The sequence below is a fragment of the Podarcis liolepis genome, assembly GCF_965112155.1.
Source record: "Podarcis liolepis genome assembly, chromosome: 8".
NCBI classification, from domain to species: domain Eukaryota; kingdom Metazoa; phylum Chordata; class Lepidosauria; order Squamata; family Lacertidae; genus Podarcis; species Podarcis liolepis.
This window is the reverse complement of record NC_139560.1, coordinates 75,466,109-75,482,946: the sequence shown is the minus strand read 5'-3', so window position 1 is coordinate 75,482,946 and position 16,838 is coordinate 75,466,109. Positions and strand designations below refer to the sequence as shown.

General features: G+C 42.6%; 2 long non-coding RNA genes across 2 annotated transcripts; one reads left to right on the top strand and one right to left on the bottom strand.

The window, feature by feature from the left end:
• Nucleotides 1-3,743: 3,743 nt before the first annotated feature.
• Nucleotides 3,744-8,324, bottom strand: LOC310714455. The gene is made up of 2 exons (XR_014529786.1): nucleotides 8,097-8,324; nucleotides 3,744-4,045 (listed from the first exon to the last, which is right to left on the bottom strand). It is a non-coding gene; the product is annotated as an uncharacterized lncRNA (long non-coding RNA).
• A 76-nt stretch (nucleotides 8,325-8,400) lies between these two features.
• LOC310714498 lies at nucleotides 8,401-13,435 on the top strand. The gene is made up of 3 exons (XR_014529841.1): nucleotides 8,401-8,526; nucleotides 9,943-11,684; nucleotides 11,868-13,435. It is a non-coding gene; the product is annotated as an uncharacterized lncRNA (long non-coding RNA).
• The last annotated feature ends 3,403 nt before the right edge of the window (nucleotides 13,436-16,838 follow it).

Below are 16,838 nucleotides of genomic sequence, written 5' to 3'. Positions count from 1 at the left end.
GAGAGCAACGCAGACCCAATCGGTCTGGCTACAATAACGTGTCAGCCAGCTGCTCCTGCTCTGCCTCCTCCTCCTCTCCCATTATTTCCCAGCTTTCCCCCTCAGCTACCTCTGAGCTGTGATCTCCCTCAAACCCCTGTTTAATTCTGAACTGTCTTCTTCTTCTCCTCTGGAAGGGTCAGGCTGGGGAGGTGGTCTCCATCATTCCTCCTCTGCCCAGTCCCTGACAGCTGTTGAGACAGCCCTCAGGCAGAAGTGCAAGCTGACTAGGCAGGTCATTGTTCTGATCTAGAATGACTCTTCTTGGCTTCTGAGCTTGAATAGCCTGTGTGCATGAAACATGGTCTCTGGAAGCCACTATGAGAGATGGGCATGGGACTTTCATACTAGATAAAGGCTGGAAACATTGCCATGTGCCTACGAATATTATTTATATTTTGCTCTTTCCCAAATGCTCTTGGTTGAATTCAACATAGCAATAAGGAGATGGTTCCATAATTGCAAGGATTTCTCCTTGTGCAACACAACGTTCTCCTTTCCTTTAATGGTGCCAGCCCTAAATCTGTTCTAGACATTCCCCAACCCTACAGAACAGATTTGGGGATTGTACACATAAGGGGAAGAAATCTCATCATGGGAGCATTGAAACAGCACAACTGTTTAGTGGTGTACATCAGTGTTTAGAATTCCACATTTTGTTTAATTTTTAAAATGACAATTTGAATGAGTCCCAGAAATATTTCATGAATGCTCACAAAATACCAACAGAACTTTGGGCTCGTCCAAACTTCTGTTTGCCCCATTGCTTTTCCTGGAGAAAACCTGCTCTTTACCATTAAATCAGAGCAAATGTCAAGTGGGTTTTCTATGGATTAGCATTTGTTCCGAATCAGCAGTAAAGAGTGGGTTTTCCTTTCCACAAATTCCTCAGCAAGTGGTGATAGTGGAAATTCTGAACCAGGTTCCAGTGAAAGTCTGTTTTCATAAATTTATCTCGACTAAATTGCTTAAAAGTCATGAGATTAATTAACTAATATTGTTTGGGCCTCAATAATAATGCTGAATAGCCATATCACAAATTTTGTTGTAAAATTATTATCTCTGGAGACTTCTGCAGTTAACAAGAGGGAAATGCAAAGCTGAATAATAGTCTTGTGCAAATCTATGTATCTGTATAAATTGCCATTTTATTGATCTTTCTGAGGCTCAAGTACTATTTAAAATATAAATAATACTTATGAATATGGAATTTAAACCAGTTTTTCTCTTATTACAACTCCCAAGACTTGAAAAGATTGCTAAAATATAACATAGCAATAATTAAACTTTAAACCTTTTCTTTTAAATATATTTCCTCCATGTCTTTGACATTTTAATAAACTCTGATTTAACTTCAGCTTTTTCTACTCACATATTTCCCTAATAGATTTAGCCATGGAAGAGAAGGTCAAACAGTGTGAGTTTATCCTATTCTCAGGTGAACGGGGTATCATTACTTATGATCTATCTTAACTAACAGTACTATGCAGTACTAAAAATAACAGTTCAATACTATACAGGTCTACTCAGAAATCAGACCCACTGGATTCAATGGGACTTGTTCTCAGATCAGTGTGCCGGGATTTCTGCATGGTCAACAGTAAAATGCAGTCCAAACTTGTGGTTTGAGGACCCGACCCCCGCAGTGTGAAATGAATACACAAGGACACATGATATAAGGTTAATGGGCAAAGAAAGGCCACAACTTTATTGATTACAGCAGTGAAAAGGTATTGGCTTAGGCATTGGATCTCTAAAACAAGTGGGTTTATTCACCAGTAGGTGGAGCCTGTTGATGCTAATTCAACTATAGGCTCACCCCTGATGTCACTGAGGGTCGTGCCATGGCCTCCCGCCAAGCAGGCATCAGACAGAATACACGACCGCCAGATTCCTTTAACGGAATACCCAAAAATTGAAGGCATAGGCGATGGCCACACCTAGCCCTTCAACACACCACAGCACATTATTCCAATGCCTAACCTACCCACCAATACCACAAAATTTGTGACGATTGCTACGAGGTAGGTGAAAAAACCAAAAAGCCTAATGCCAAATGGAAAAACTCCTACCAGCCCCCCTGGACGACCAGGGCGACCAACCTAAGGTCCATAGCAAGGCCAATGACCTAAGCCCTAACTCAAAGGGAGTGGAGGGTGGGTGACTCGCGATGAGACGGCGAAGAATGAGGCCGGGGCAAGGCTGGCGCCGCAGCAAAAGGCTGCTGAACACACCCCCTCTGAGGCACCTGGTTGGATGCCTGCCGAGGGGCGTGGGCGCCAGCCAGGTGAGGTGGAGGCAGGGGGCAAATGCCCCCTGCTAGAGGCGGTGCTCAGGCTCCCGGCCACAACCACTCCCCTCTCTTCCAGGGAGGAGAGTCTTTGTTTTAATGTTGTGAATTTTAAGGCCATCTTCTCCAACTTTAGCCATTATGATGTGAACTACGTATTTTTCAGATCTATGGACTGGAATTGGAAAGAAAAGCATAGGCTTTATTCTCTTCCCTTAAAATCAGTAGGACTTGAAGTTTGGTTTCTTTTAATATTTTTTCCTTTTTAAAAGCCTTTTAAAAACTGTCTTTAGTTCTGATGGGAGGGTAATGGAAATTTATAAGATTTTGGAAAGCAAGAATAAAGTAAATCATCTAACCATCAATTCTGGCATGCAGCGGGCCACCTAAATTATATAATTTGGCTTTTGAATGATTGGCATTATTAATGGTATTATAATTTGGCATTGTTATAATGAGGCTTTTATTGGAATATTGAAATTGAAAACTAATAAATTATTATTATTATTATTATTATTATTATTATTATTATTATTAACTGTCTCTAAAGGTAAAGTGACCCCTGACCATTAGGTCCAGTCACGGACGACTCTGGGGTTGCGGTGCTCATCTCGCTTTATTGGACAAGGGAGCCAGCATACAGCTTCCGGGTCATGTGGCCAGCATGACTAAGCCGCTTCTGGTGAACCAGAGCAGCGCATGGAAACGCTGTTTACCTTCCCGCCGGAGCGGTACCTATTTATCTACTTGCACTTTGACATGCTTTCGAACTGCTAGGTTGGCAGGAGCTGGGACCGAGCAACGGGAGCTGACCCAGTCGTGGGGGTTCGAACCGCCGACCTTCTGATCAGCAAGTCCTAGGCTCTGTGGTTTAACCCACAGCGCCACCCAAAGCTGCCTCTAGTTCTTTGCAAACATAGACTTTCGAAAACAGATGAAAATATGAAGAAGGTTGGTGAAAAGCATAACTAATGCTGGGAAAGGGCTGGAACCACTGATAGTGATCGGGCTCAATGCTCATTCCATTGCCTGTATAGCACCCCACCCCACAGGTGGGTTCATCTCAGTTCAGCAATTCAGTGCTGTGTAGAAGAGTTGATCACTTTTTCTAGCAGCAGGGCCTTTTCAGTAATGGCACCTATCCTCTGGAATGCCCCTCCAAGTGAGAGCTATCACTCCACAACATTGTATTCCTTCAGGTGCTTGACTAAAACCTGGCTGCCTAAATGCCTTGGGCTGATTGTTTTTTGTTTGGGATGTGCTTTAATGCTGTTCCCCCACCGAACTCTGAAATGGAGTAGTGAATGCCATAATGACGCCCGGAGAGCAAAAGTTGTTGGGTGAACCAGAAAAACATGAGAAGAAAAGGAGTGCGATTCTTTAGCAAAAGTATTTACAGCCAAAAACTTAGAGGTAATTTGGAAGAGCAGGCTTCATTGCATTTTTATTGCCATTTGATTTGAGGTGGGTTGGTGTGTTTTTTAACCTGCACACAAAGCAGGTACGTCTTAATTACACTCTGCTTCAGGAACCAAATTAATTTTAGCATCTGTTTTCTTGCATATCATAGAAACATGATGGCTTTAATTTGCCGTATAACTCATCTCTTGCATCCTCTGAAGTACCTTCCATTGCTGTTGTTAGAGTTACTTTGGTGCTTGAGCTGCGTCTAGCTTGTTTATGAAAAATACACTCAAAAGTAAATGTGATGGTGCCCTGTAGGGAGAAGTAAAAAAAAGAGAGACCAAGTCGCAGGAACTCAATTAAAAAGTAATATTGATATAAACAGATACAAGAGATACAAGCTGAGGCCGCAGAGTAATTACATGCAAAGGCCGTGATGTGAACAATAATCCAATTCACCAAACAATACAGGACATGCAGACAATGAAACATTTCATCAAACAATACAGGATGAGATCTTCAGACACAAATGGAAGAATATGTATAGGTGCCAGCTATTAACTCCTTATTGCCTCAATTTTTCTTTCCAGTCCCCCCCCCCCTTCCTTGCAGGGAAATGGCATAACTGTGAATCCTAAAAGCATATTATTGAAAATATTGAATAATATTTGAGTATTCAGTATGAGACAGCAGTCAATAATATAATTAAAATAGCTGTTGAAATTCTGTTAGGGCTCTTTAACACTGAAAAATACAAAATTAGCAATATGGAAGATTCTATTTTCTAAGAAGATATATCTTCTGTTACTGCATGGAGAACTTACAGTCTTCCAGGGTTGGTGGGAGCTGAAAAGCAACACCCTTTCGTCTAGAGCAGTGTTACCCAACCCCGAGTCTCCAGCTGTTTTCAAACTACAGTTCCCATCATACCTGACCACTGGTCTTGCTAGCTAGGGATGATGGGAGTTGTAGTCCAACAACAGTTGGAGACCCAAGGTTGGGAAACACTTCTCTAGAGTGTCTACTGTGCTGCTAAAATGACCATACCTTCAGACAATGAATCAGTCACTAACCAGTCATTTGCAGGTTTAGGGCAATCACTTTGCGATCTCTTTCTAAATATGGCATCTACATGTCTTGGGAGAACAGAAAATTCTCTCTTCCCCTGCACCACAAGCATATAATGATGGGTGGTCATGATGAAAATATTGGTGAACGTTTTCCTTTCACTCTCTGGGCATGTCACTATAAGTGTTTCCTGTTTTACGAATTTAATAGGTATTCTTCCGGAGAATCCTGGGAATTGTAATTTGCTGAGGTGAAGTGAATTGCTTCCCAGTTACCCCCATCACCTCACAAACGGTAATTTCCTGACTTTTCTGAGATGGAATGACATAAAATAATGTATCTCTCTATTTTGAAATGTGAGGGACTTTTTTTTAATATAAAGCACCATGCACATTGCTGAAGTGGAATATCTGTTTACAAGGGATCCAAGAGTGTTAGAAGAATAGTTGGCATCTTTATGAGGTGAGCTAATATTTTGCTCAACTTCTAGAGAATGTCAGTGTTTAACTACCAAGAACACAACTGCTCTAAAGTTTGCTCTAAAGCAAGAATAAACCTTAAGAACTAATGAATGTATATTACTGAAACCATATGGACTCTATCAAATGACAAAAGAACCCAATTAAGATTAATTTTGCTACATCTGAGCAGAAGTAAATTAATCTTCTCTCCCTCCCTCACTAACAAATGTGATCCAGATGGTTTCAACATGCCTGCTCACTCTGCCTCTCTCGGTGCAGTATTTTACAAACCAAAAGCCCATTTTCATTTCTCATCTCTCATTTTCCACTTTGAACGCTTGCACTTTTACTATTTGTGCTGATTACTATTTCTCCTTTTCTCACTGCCTGTATTTTGATCAGCTTAAGAGGATCTCAATACTTTACATAAAATTTTACATACTGTGCCGTTGACAGTTCATGAATAGTCTACAAGTGGAAGCTGCAAAAAAGCCCAAAACACACACACCACCCTTTGCAGTGCGGCAAACATCTGTTCATTGTCTCAGCCAACCAGTCAAGCCTTCTCTCAGGATACTCCATTCCAGCATACTGTTTATGTGGGGTGAAGGCCCAGACATCTCTGTAAGGATGCCCCATCCAAATAAGACTGCATGTATAAACCTTTCTAAGTGTTCTTGCTAAAATTGCACAGTCAAATCCTAGACACAGTCTAGGAATAGGCTTATGGTTTTATGAGTGCTTGGTTGTATTTAATGGGATTGTCCCCACACGGATGACTAGATGAGGACTGCATGCAAACAGACTAGAGATGCCAGGGGAACAACAATTGAAAAGGACCATTGCTTGTGGACTTTCTATAAATACAGTGTTACATACACTTCAGGTTACAGATGCTTCAGGTTACAGACTCCGCTAACCCAGAAATAGTACCTCAGGTTAAGAACTTTGCTTCAGGATGAGAACAGAAATCGTGCTCTGGCGGCGTGGTGGCAGCAGGAGGCCCCATTAGCTAAAGTGGTGCTTCAGGTTAAGAACAGTTTCAGGTTAAGTACGGACCTCCGGAACGAATTAAGTACTTAACCGAGGTACCACTGTATACCAGTAGTGTGCAATCAGTGGACTAGGGGGTCTAGGGTAGTCCCCTAAATGTTCCCTTGGCACCTCCTTCCCAAAGTCCAGGAAGCTTCTGCCCAGCATAGGACCCTCATATTTATGGGACCGCTTCTCCTGGTATGCCCCACAGAGGACCTTAAGGTCCATGAATAACCATAGTTTAGAGGTCTTGGGCCCTAAGGAAGTCAGATTATCCTCCACCGGGGCCAGGGCCTTCTCAGTGATGGCTCCGACCTGGTGGAATGCTCTGTCCCATGAGACCAGGGCCCTGCAGAATTTAACTTCCTTCTGCAGGGCCTGTAAGACAGAACTATTCCACCTGGCTTTCAATTTGAACGTAGCCTGATCTTTTATTCCCCTTCCTTCCCTCCCCCTCCCCTTTTTATGAAGATTACCCGCTCTGGGATCCCACAGCTAATTCTCCCCTGGTCTCCTCACTGGCCCAAATAGGACTAAATGAGCCAGCTAGCCCTGGTGATCATCTAATGTTTATTGGATGGATTTCCCCCCTAAATTGATTTTTGAATTCTGAATTTATTATTATTATTCACGTTTTATGCTGTATTTTATGCTGTTTTTTGTTGCACCAGTTAAGTGTTTTAAATTTGTTGTTAGCCGCCCTGAGCCCAGTTTTCTGAACCGGGAAGGGCGGGGTATAAATAAAAAAATACTTATTTATTTGTTTATTATTATTATAAGGAGGGAGGTGTGATGCTCTGATGGGTCCAAGACTCCTCCCATCAGCTTCCCAAAACCCACCTAGCTTTGGGAAGGAGGCAGGATGGCTCCAGCATCTTGTCAGGGGCCTGGTACCACCTTCCCAAAATGCAGGAAGCTTCTGCCCAGCATAGGGATGGCAGTGTGATGTTTACCTGCGCAACATCACATGTGCAACATCACACATACACACCCATCGCCCTCACAAGCTGGAGACTCTGGCCCTAACTGTTCCCCTGTGAAAATTTTCAACACACACCACTGAAATACACAGATAGACACAAGATAGGCCTATCTAGGACCTCCTCGTATAACACACGTTTTACAGCTGAGCCTCCACTCTCCCCCAAGGAACTTACACAACAAACTTTGACTTTCTAGACCCCCTCAAGCAGCAAAGGAATGAAGTGAAGGCAGTGGGGAATCTTGAAGTGCAATGATATGTGTGTCTGTACTCTCCTTAGACCCATGTGAGTGTGCATGAACCTTGGATTTGTTTATTTTTATTTGTCAACAGCTTAACATGCTCGAGCGCAAAAGAGCATGCACTATAATGACTGATATATTTACCCCATCTTTTCAACACCCTGCTGTATGAGACTCTGCACGTATTTGTTATTGCAGCTGATTGAAAGGGATTTAACGTTCTTATTGAAAACAAACATGTTTGTCAAATTTCTTTCTTTTGCTAAATGACAGTGATCATCCCCTTGTTAAATTGGATTTGACAGTGTAAATAGAGTTTTGAGTTATGATCTAATTTTCCAAACAATTGGCACCATAACTCATATGTGTAGCCAGGGATGGGGAGATACATTTTTGGAAATTTATGCCTTGGGTGCCAATATAATTTGAATGGCCTTGGGTGCCACATTATTTGGTGGAATGCCATTTGCTGTTTTGCCTCAGGCAGCAAAATGTGTTTGACCAGCCTGGGCAGGTCTGCCATTAGTGAAGTACAGGACCCAGGACAGGGATTGTTTGAGGTTCCCAATTCTTACGTCTCCATGAATCCCACATACAGGAAGCATCATCAGAGAGCCCGTGTGATTAGGAGTGTACCAATCATTTTCAAGTTGCAGGAAGAGGGCGATGATAACGAGTTCCCTCATTCCTTCAGCAGGCTCACTGTGCAAATCTACCTAGTAGATATGCTTTTATTATCTCTCTGATTTCCTATTTCTTTGTTTTCCCGCCATTCTCTTCCCACTCCAACTGCCACTCATTCTAACTCCACCCAATGTTCCATTCCACTGCCGGTCATTCTTCTACTTGCTCTTCCACTGTGTTGTTGAAATTGATGAAACAGAGAAACATGGACCTGGTAGACTGTGCTCTTATCCCACTCTCATTCCTCTTAATGCTGCCTATGCTGAAGTCAATGGCCCTGTGGTCTAAACCATGGAGCCTCAAGGGCTTGCCGATCAGGAGGTCAGTGGTTCAAATCCCTACGATGGGGTGAGCTCCCGTTCCTCTGTCCCAGCTGCTGCCAACTTAGCAGTTCACAAGCACACCAGTGCAAGTAGATAAATAGGTACTGCTGTGGCAGGAAGGTAAATGGCATTTCCCTGCACTCTGGTTTCTGTCACGGTGTTCTGTTGCGGCAGAAGCAGTTTAGTTATGTTGGCTGCATGACCCAGAAAGCTGTCTGTGGACAAACGTCGACTCCCTTAGCCTGAAAGTGAGATGAGTTCCACAACCCCATTGTCACCTTTGACTGGTCTTAACCGTCCAGGGGCCCTTTACCTTTTTACCTTACCCAGTGTCAGTCCCACTCAGAGTAAACCAATCAAAATTAACAGACCTAAATGAGTCGTGCTCATTAATTTCTGTGGGACTGAAATTGGACACAATCCAATTTGTGGGCTATGATGCCTTTTGGCTCATGTAAGCAGAGACATACCTAGGCTCCCATGTGCCCCTGGCAAGGAGATATATCGGTGCCCCCTCATCCTTTGTGCCCTTGACAAAAAGCTGTATCAGCACTTCCAAAGTGGAAAAAGACCATGGACAAGAAACACAGAAAAAATTGCTTTTCAGTGCTGAGAGGAGCCTTTTCGACTCACCCACCTGCAAGTGTGTGAATGGGCAGGCAGGCTCCTAGCCACTCCAAGCCAGAATGGAGAAGCATGATTTTGCACACCCCTTCTTTGGGCCTGTACCCTTGGTGGTGACTAACTTGGCCAACCTGTAGGTACACCCCTGCATATAGGAGGAGGAAGTGGCAGACGTTTACTCCCACTGCTCTCATTTCTTTAAAAAATATAATAAGGCTTAATCTTCTGGCATATTTTCAGGAGAGCAAAAATGCTAAATTGCTAGGCTTTTGAGATTTGATTTATATCTCTCATGCCTTCCCAGTTTCATCCTGATGACTGTAACCTGGCTTGTTCATCATTTTTGCATGCACTGTATTAGCTTAGTAGAAATCAAGATAATAAGGGTGACCTGCTTTCTGATACCAAAAGATAACCCTCCCTTTTAAAAAAAATAAAATAAAAAAAGAAAGTATTACATTTGACTCAGAAAATAGCTAAAAGCAAAGGTCTGTGGCAGAGGGAATGTGTGAATTATAGTGCAGCCTTGGCTGCAAGCTTTGTTTATTCTTGTCATGCTGTCTGGCAGGCTCTTGGAAGGAATTCTCTGCTTTCCTGAAGAAGAGGCAGAGAATAATATAGAAAAGTCACACACTGAGAGACACACTTGGGATGAAATATCAGTGACATAAAACTCACCTTTGAAGCTAACAATGGGGTGAGTAATGTATTTGCTCTTTGCTGCATATTGTCTTTTACTCCAGTAATTTTTCTTTCCTTTTCATTATTTCTTTCCTGTTTTACATTGCAGAGGCAGCTGACAAATATAAACACTCAAACAGTACAACAGTGTCAAAGATGATGCAGAGAGCTAGGCATTTACAGAAATCTACCTTGGCTCGGAGTTTTTCAAGCGGTGATGTGCTACCCAGGTGCAGGACATTGTGTGGACAGGCAGAGTCCCCCAAACCCTGTGCAGCCCCGTGTGGAATAACGACTCAAGACAACGTGCTATGGGATTAAATTGGCCACAACTTTATTATGTTTCAGATGTGGGTAGACCCTGGCTCAGGCATTGGGCGTTTATCCATCCCGGTCCCCCGTCGGGGATCTGGGGAACATCAGGGTTATCCAGAGTGTGGGGGGACATGGACTGGCTCTGGAGAACATATGTTCAAGCAAAGAGAGCCCACCCCCTGTTACGCCACCGTCGCAGGGAAGAGCAATGACAGCCTCTAGGCATACGGCCAAAGCCTCCCCTCAAAACAACCCCTTTAACAGGAAACCCTGGTATCGCTGCTGCAAAGAGGAAGGGGGCATGGGTCACCGCTGCACACCCTCCCCCATTTAGGGAAGACAGACTAAAGGATTCCACCCAAGGCCTGATACCGCCAAAGTTGTGACATTTTGCTATGGGAAAGGCAAACCTGCCAATGCAGGAGAATTCCTTTCCATACCTTCAACAGCGATCTTGATGTAGCAGCACCCGCATACCTGTGGAGAAAAGGTTAACCTGCAAAAGAAGTCTTAACTGAGGGTGGGTATGGTGGGAGAAGCTCTGGAGCCAACTGACGATTCCCAGGTAAGATCCTCCCCATATTGTGTGGGCAGGTGGTCCCTCCCCCTACCTGGCCTGATCACCTTGGCAGCAGTTGATCACGGTGAGGGTTTGCCAAGCATTCCTTCCTCTTAGCGTGTTTCTCCCTTTCGTCCTGAGTTCAAGCATCTTCAAAACCCATGACACCTTTGGTAAAGGCTGTTCTCCAATTGGAGCACTCGCAGGCCAGTGTTTCCCAGCTGTCAGTGTTGATACTCTTTTTTTAAAGATTTGCCTTGAGAGAGTCTTTGAACCTCCTTTGTTGACATGGGCAGAAGCAGGGTGAATGCTGAATCCAACCTAAGACTCAAGCTGACTAATATTACACTGAACATCGGAGGACTTTGTTTAACACAACTGCATGCTGACAGCTGTGCAAGGAGACTTAGGTGAAATCAAAGGGCGTTGAACGCTTTTATGGAAATTTTGTTTCCTGATCACATCCGAAGCCTTAACCAAAGCCATTTTGGTGAAGAGAGACTGCTTGTTCTCTGCTGGTTTGAAGCAACGTGGACAGGCTGAGACCAAGAAATGGCAGCCCTCATCTGTTTCTAGATGTGGGAAGACAAAACTCACTTCAAACAGGCTCTTTCCATCAGCAGGGACCCCAATTACTCCAATAACAGTGGGTAGACACTCCATTTGTATGCTTCCTTCAGCTGAACATAGCCTTCTTCCCCCCCTAAAAGATCCTGTTTCTCCATTTCCTCTTTTACTATCAACCATTCTGTGTGTTTCATTACAGAGAGCTTTGTGTGACACACTGCTTTGACGAAATCCATCTCACAGAGCTCCTGTAGAATTCCCAGGCCTACATTGCGCACAGCTGGCCTTAACATCACCACCACCAGCATTTTTGCCATTCCCCACATTCTCTGGTGGCTTCCATTTGAGGTCTGATCCTCCAGCTCTTTGGCACTGTCCAGTTTGATTCTTTTAGAGGGAAAATGTTCTATGTAGCAGGAACATTGACCGTAAGTTGTCCTAAAGCAGTCCACTCTCAGTCTGCTTGAATACATGGTTTCAACAGAAAGAAAAACAATGGATTAAAATTAAACCATGGCCATCTAACATTAAGAACTTTAGCCCAAATATGTTCTTTACATGGGGGGGGGGGCATTTACATAAAAATCCCTGAGTCTATATAGACTTGCTTGTTCCCAGCCTTCACAAATGCATCATATCTTCCGCTTCACAAAACCTGGGGTGGGATCTAAGTGGAATCAGCGAGGAGATTAGAGGAGAGGCTTTCTTGAATATTGTTCACCAAACATGCAATGTACCAAGTAAAAATATGTTTTCCACCTTGCAAATTAGTTTGGGGGTAATAGTAAGAAAGAGCCATGCCCTAAATTTATGATCTTCCAATTCTATATCAATCCACGGTTTCCCTCATGGATCTTGAGTCAAAGACACCAAGTTCCTGGCTTGGAATGCAAATGATACGCTTCCAGAGCCTCTTTGTTGCCATTACTATACAATACTCTGCTGCATAACCAAGCTTTATTTTCCCTATGAATGAGTTTACCCAACAATCTCTGTTAAACTTTAAGTCGTTTGGGCATTATAGTTATCAGTAGGACCAGAAACTTCTGGAGGATTGACGTCTGCACAGCTGCAATGCAGCCCAACCAAGGCAGGTTTCCATCCTCCCAGGATTCTCCAGCAATTTTCAAGTGGTTCAGGATGAAGAAAGTTTGGGAACCACTGGTCTAGGGAATGCACAATTTATGCAGGACATGGGTGAGACCTGTTGATCTTTATCACTTTTTGTTGTTGTTGCTGCTGCTGTTGTTTAGTCATGTCCGACTCTTCGTGACCCCATGGACCAGAGCATGCCAGGCACTCCTGCCTTCCACTGCCTCCCACAGTTTGGTCAAGCTCATGTTAATACCTTCGAGAACACTGTCCAACCATCTCGTCCTCTGTCGTTCCCTTCTCCTTGTGCCCTCCATCTTTCCCAACATCAGGGTCTTTTCCAGGGAGTCTTCTCTTCTCATGAGGTGGCCAAAGTATTGAAGCCTCAGCTTCAGGATCCTTACCACTGGTTTATGTTAACTGAATATACACCATTAAAAAAAAAACCTCACCCAACATTATCCTGCACCATTAGTAGTGATGGTCATTTTTCAGTGCAACTTGTCCACCACTGCTGATTGTTTCATTGAAGACCCATTGAAGCTTTGAAAGAAGCTGAGTATTCCCTAGAATAGGGTTTAAAAACCACTGGAGCTGAGGTCAACCTCTGTCCAGTGTTTCATAGGGTGAGAGCCGCAGCTCTGTGGCAGCACAGTGCTTTGCATGGAAAATATTCCAGATTAAATCTCTGCCATCTCAAGTTAAAAAAAGTATATGGAAAACAAGCGAGGTCCCAACTAAAGAATGGAATATGCTTGCAGTTTGTGGACCTAATATATAGAATAAGAGAACAAGAAGAACACAAGTTTAAAGAAGCATGGGAAATGTTTATTGAATATATAGGGGGGGAATTGTGTATACTTGAAAACGCTGGCAGCATTAAGATAAATTCAACAGTGTAAATAGGTTTGGATGGATGTAACAGTGGAATACTGAATGGTTTACTTTAGGTAAAATTTGCAGGGATTTATGTTATGCGAAATGAACCATGGAAAGAGAAGAAGGGAAGTCATTGATATTTTAAGCTTGTTTTAATGAATATTCTAAATTGTAAAACAGAAAATTTAATTAATAATAATAATAATAATAGGAGGAAGATGATGGTAAAAAGCTGATTGCTGCCATCTTGGAGAACTGCTTCAAGTCACAGTAGATAATGCTAGGCTAGAAGGACAAAGAGTCCGCCCTGGTATAAGACAGCTGAACAGGCATAGTCCCTCATTTATGGACACTTCACGTTATCATTTTTTTAGCTCAAATCATTGTTCTTGGGTGCGGTGCAAAATACATGCGACATAGTATCAATTTGCAAAACAAATACAACCCACTGTTCTGCTGCTTTGCAGAAAATGTTGAGTCCTAAAGACGTCAGTGGTGGACACAAGGAACAAGAAGGCAGCTGTTCATATGGTTTATGACAAGCTGTAAAAAAAAAGAGTGAAAAAAAGTGAAGGATGCTAGATAGCCTTGACGTGAAATGGGATGTCTGGATGTAAAATCTGTCATGGAGAAGGTTAAGGCTAATAGTTAATGGGATGTGAAAGCAATGTGTCCCGACAAGTACGTGCATAAGAGGCCTGACCCTTTCCTGGATCCTTGTGTTTTGCAAAATGAAATTCTGAACACATTGCGCAATGTTCTCTCCTCGTGTGCTAAATCCAATAATATGCATGACTCCCCATCCCCACCGTGACACTGTTGAGCTATTAGAGGTCTTTTATCCATCATTTGAAGGACTTCAATATCCTGATCCATCTTTACAACAATCCCTGAGAGGTCAGTCATTGCTGATGTCCTTGTGTTATAGCGGAGGAGCTGGGGCTGAGATAGGTATGGCTTGCTCATGGCAACCAAATGAGTTTATTTAACTGGGATCAAATTCTCCTGTACTGAAGTCTCCTGTACCACAGTATTAGATCTCATTGAAGATACATCACTGGCTGCTGCTGACAGGGCAAAGAAATGTGGGGAAATTACTTATGTTGGTCTGACTGGATGTTGGAAGAGCAGACCTTAATATGGGACTACCAGATTTAGTGTCACATTTAGTTCTGGTTTCAGGAACAAACAACAGAAAAGTCAAGATAAAAAACCTATAGATAAAACATGCTTTCCACCTTTGCCTAATGGCTATAGTATCCCCCCCCAAAAAAATGCATTTGCTATGTTTATACAAGCTTGTGATAAGAGTAGAATTTGACCTCTTCATAAACACAAAAAATAAAAAGGATGCAAAAAAATATTAAAATGTAAAAGGTACAAGTGAGAACAGAATCTTTTGATTCAAAATCTGCAGATGGCTGAACCCATGAATTGTAATATTGTGATAATGGTCATATATCAGCAACATGTATAAAATCGTGAACCCCAGACACATTTTGGCTTGGATAGCTTCCCTCAATGGTATTATACAGTGGTACCTTGGTCGTCGAATGTAATCTGTTCCGGAAGACCGTTCAACTTCTGAAATGTTTGACAACCGAGGTTCAAAGGGCGGTCTCCAAAGTTAATGGAGAAAATTTAAAAACATGCAGCAGAAGCTGTTTGACTTCTGAGGTGTGTTCGAAACTAGAAGCAATTATTTCCAAGTTTTCAGTGTTCGAAAACTAAAACGTTTGGCTTCTGAGGCGCTCAGAAACCAAGGTACCACTGTACTTGTACAGAAATTCCTTATGCATGGATTCAAGGTCCCAAAATATTACTCTTGCAGATAACAAGTTGAATAGTAGTAATTGTTGTTACTATTTTCTTCAGTCTTCAATCAATATGCAAATGTGGGATCCAATAATATGTGGTTCATGTCATAGTATATCCTTCATTTATAGTTTTGGATCTCTGGTGTACAGTCGGGGATATTTTCTCTTCATTCTAGTTTGTTCTGCTTTCAGGGCCAGATTCATGCTGTCACTGGGCCCAAACTCTTAACAGATAATGGGGGTTCAGGGCCATATCCTCCCCCCCCATCAGAGGTCCTCTGTGGCACATGTGAGGTAACATGTGACCCAAAGCATGTGCATGTGCATTTGTCAATGGTGGTATTTCATAGATCCAGTCTCAATTCTGGAACAATATCATACTGGGAACTTGCATATACAGTGGTACCTTGGTTTAAGAATGGCTTAGTTTATGAACAACTTGGATTAAGAAAGCTGCAAACCTGGAAATAGGTGTTTCGGTTTGTGAACTTTGCCTTGGAAGCAGAACATGTTCCACTTCCTGGTGAGTGTGTTCCATTTATAAATTGAATCCCCCACTGCTATGGGAAAGTCTTGGTTTAAGAAGGCTTTGGTTTAAGAACGGACTTCCGGAACTGTTTAAGTTCGTAAACCGAGGTACCACTTGTGGCGTTTGTATGGAGCCCCCGGTCGTCTCACGGACTATTGACCAGTACACCACTAATCCGCCGCCACCAACCAGGTCCTCCCTGGTAAATCACTTAGTCTCAGTCAGGTTCTTAAGTTAACAAAGAAGAGTGTAGTTTATTGCAGACACAAATAAACTTTAACTGCATTCCAAACGTTGTTACTCTTTACCTTCTTAGTCTTATTTTTATCCTGTCTCTAACTCTTCTACCTCCCCTCACCCATGAACCAACTGCACTAACTGTCTCTCTAATTCCAACTGTCTGCCAACTGCTTTCCCAATTGCCTTTTCCCAACCAACCAACCAACTCAAACCAACTCAAACCAATCAACTCAAACCTTGGGCTTAGCCCTTTTATAAACTCTCTGCCTCTGGATTTTCTATTGGTCTACCTATTAACTCCTTCTCTCCCCCTGTACAGACATTTTCAAAAGAACGGGCAAACACCACACCACTGTACTTGACAAGCAGTGGTCTGTAAACCATTTATTTATAGACACATACATACATACATACATACATACATACATACATACATACATACAGCCCTGTACCCGGAGGTCTCAGGGCAGCTCACAGAAAAACCATAGAGATGTAACAAAACATGCCTTACCATTCTACCCTGCATGAATTTCATGAAGTTCCATTTCCATTGCACCTCAGCTCATTTTCCATGAAAAATAACGTGGAATGTTGTTTGTGGAATGAAAGCAGCAACCAATCACTGGATTGATTTCTGTTCTGGACATGGGGGGGGGGGGGAATGAGCAAACACTGACAATTTCTGCTCCTGTTTCTGTTTTTGTAACTATTCTCATACATCCCTAGTGGACATAAGGGATCCTTCTAAATTAACACAAATAGCTCTAAAACAAAACAATGCTGAATTAAAAATGTAGATGTGCTTGTGCTTGCATGGTATAAAATGTAACACATGGGCATGCAATTAGAATATCAAAGAATTTATAACTCATATTTAGAAGGAGGGGATGTAGAGAGCCATCTGGGATGTATTTGATGCCGTCTGCATTCAAAAATAAATTATAAAATTCAGGCTTGCATTAAGCAGTTTTTACCAGTTGGATAGGGAAAGGCATTTCATCCTTCAA